Source organism: Etheostoma cragini, chromosome 4 (genome assembly GCF_013103735.1).
Source record: "Etheostoma cragini isolate CJK2018 chromosome 4, CSU_Ecrag_1.0, whole genome shotgun sequence".
NCBI classification, from domain to species: Eukaryota; Metazoa; Chordata; class Actinopteri; order Perciformes; family Percidae; genus Etheostoma; species Etheostoma cragini.
This window is the reverse complement of record NC_048410.1, coordinates 1735216-1737766: the sequence shown is the minus strand read 5'-3', so window position 1 is coordinate 1737766 and position 2551 is coordinate 1735216. Positions and strand designations below refer to the sequence as shown.

The 2551-nt window shown below is 42.5% G+C and overlaps 1 long non-coding RNA gene across 1 annotated transcript in view; it reads right to left on the bottom strand.

The window, feature by feature from the left end:
• Positions 1-2551, bottom strand: part of LOC117943658 — a 19248-nt gene that overhangs the window by 2849 nt on the left and 13848 nt on the right. The window contains exon 2 of the long non-coding RNA XR_004656402.1: positions 1435-1444. This is a non-coding gene — a long non-coding RNA (uncharacterized LOC117943658). The remainder of the gene's footprint in view (positions 1-1434; positions 1445-2551) is intronic.

The window sequence follows — 2551 nt, the reverse complement described above, 5'->3', positions numbered from 1 at the left end:
ACCCTCACCCTAACCCTAACCTTAACCATCAAACCTAAATGCCTAACCTTAACCCTCACCCTAACCCTAACCTTAACTCTCACCCTAACCATAACCATAACCATAACCTAACTCTAACCCTACTCCTAAAACCAAGTCTTATTCCTCAAAAAGCCCTTTAATGTTAAGGGGACCAGCATTTTGTCCCCACAAAGCTCTCAGGTCCCCATAAGTATACTGTATTCACAGTTTTTGGTCCCCACAAATGTAGCTAAACCTGGCCCCCACACACACACACACACACGCACACACACACACAAAAACTTTCACTCAGAGTTTGCATCTGCTCTAAGCCTCACAGCATTATTATTCAGCATGTTGATAACTTCACAGAGGATTTCAATGGTTGGCCAGGCACTTGTAATGCTATTGAGACGTCATAATCCCCCTGCTCTCCGCCCGGACTTCGTTAAGCCTTATTCCCCACTGGGAAGGTCGTAATTAATGTACCTGTAGTAGACCTCGGGAGCGCCTTGTCGGCTCTTTGTAGTCCTGGTATCGCTCCACAAGGGGGCAAGAGAGATACTTACAGAAGACAACAGACAACACAAAGTTTGTCTAAAGCCTGGGGGACGTTAAGAAGTTAAACTTCTAACACAGATGCGGAGGCTGCATCATCTTTTCCTCTCCACAAAAATACATTAAAATATCAGTGAGTTTCCAACACTTTACTTAATACATTATTGTTCACCCCCACTCAAAGGTCCTTTAGAGATCATTTTAAAGAGTAGCATGCAAACAAGCTTGCCTGCACTGTGTACTCGTCAGTAACAAAAGCCAGCGTACAATACGTGAAGAAAAACAATTCTTACAAAGTATTCAACCGTGTGTAGAGCATTTATGTCTAAAGCGAAAGGCCACACCTGGAAGAGGCGCTAAAAGCTGCTTTCACAGAGAGGGGTAAGATACAATGAATCTTAAAAAGGACACTTGTACTCTCTTATTAACTTGTTCTCCCTAATACTGTATCTGAAGTCTCTTTTATATAGACCTTAGTGGTCCCTAATACTGTATCTGAAGTCTCTTTTATATAGACCTTAGTGGTCCCTAATACTGTATCTGACGTCTCATTTATATAGACCTTAGTGGTCCCCTAATACTGTATCTGAAGTCTCTTTTATGTAGACCTTATTGGTCCCCTGATATTGTATCTGAAGTCTCTTTGCTTAAATTCAGCCTTGGTGCAGAATTCCAGCCACTAGAGCCAATCCCACAATGAGCTTTCCTTAGTATTTGCCATTTGTCTGTAGCTTTTGAGAAGGATCATTTGAAAACCATGATGTCTCTCTTTCATGGGTGGGCCAAATTTTCTGGGCGGGCAAAGTAGAGAAAGGGTAGGTAACGTTGCCCCTTATGACCTCATGAGGGGCAAAATTCCAGATCAGCCCATCTGACCTTTCATTTTCTTAAAGGCAGAGCAGGATACCCAGGGCTCGATTCACACCTATCGCCATTTCTAGCCACTTGGGGACCGTAGACGGGATTGGGGAACTCATATTAATGTTTAAAAACCTCATGAAGTAAAATGCCATGGGACCTTTAATGCTGAAACACTCTCAATTCTCAATTGACAGAAAAGTAATCAACAACAATTTTGATGATCAGTCCATCATCCAAGTCAGTTATCAAGCAAAAATGACGAACATTTCCCGAGCCCGGTCCTGTTTTGTATAACCGGTAAACAAGTTTTGAACTGTTTGTCGGACTCTATTTTTGGACACTTAAATGTCAATCAAATCAAAGATTGTTCAATGATCATTACTGAGTCTTAAAGCCGTACTTTTCACACGCAAACTAAATCACATTTGCCACAAATTTCAATTTGCATGTGATCTATTCAACTTTTTTTTCAAAAAATAGGCATTTTTCTGTGACAAAATGGACGTATCGACGTTGAATGTCGAGCCGCCCTGGAAATAGGGCAGACATATCTCCGAGCAGGTGGTGTTCTGGTGTGGCTGCATTTCTCTGTGTGTGTGTGTGTGTGTGTGTGTGTGTGTGTGTGTGTGTGTGTGTGTGTGTGTTTGTGTTGAAGGGGACCAGCACAAAGCACTAGCCTGTGGAGAAAATAGAAAGCTCCTGTGTGTTAGTAAGTCAATAGGCTCTTTGTTCACTGGGACTGGGAGACAGTTAGCCATGAGGACAGATTGAGACTCCACTGCACCATAGTGTACCTGAATCTGCAAACACACAGACACATACACACACACACACACAGACACAATTCAAATACCTGCCTGACAGGACGTCATCCAACATCTGTCCACTGTTTCTGCTTCACACTTTTTATCACCTCATCAGTTTTTCCTGACTTTCTCTTCTTTGCTCCTGTCTTCCTTTATCTCTCTTACTTAACTTTCTCTGTTACTTGACATATCTCCATCTTTCTCTGCCCTTTTTATCCCATCCACCATTGGCATCCTTTGTGTTGAAACAACACACAGTGTTTCCCTGTTTTTTCAGACCTCTCAAGTTATCTAGGCTCAGGATTTTTTTTGGGGGGGGGGGGGGG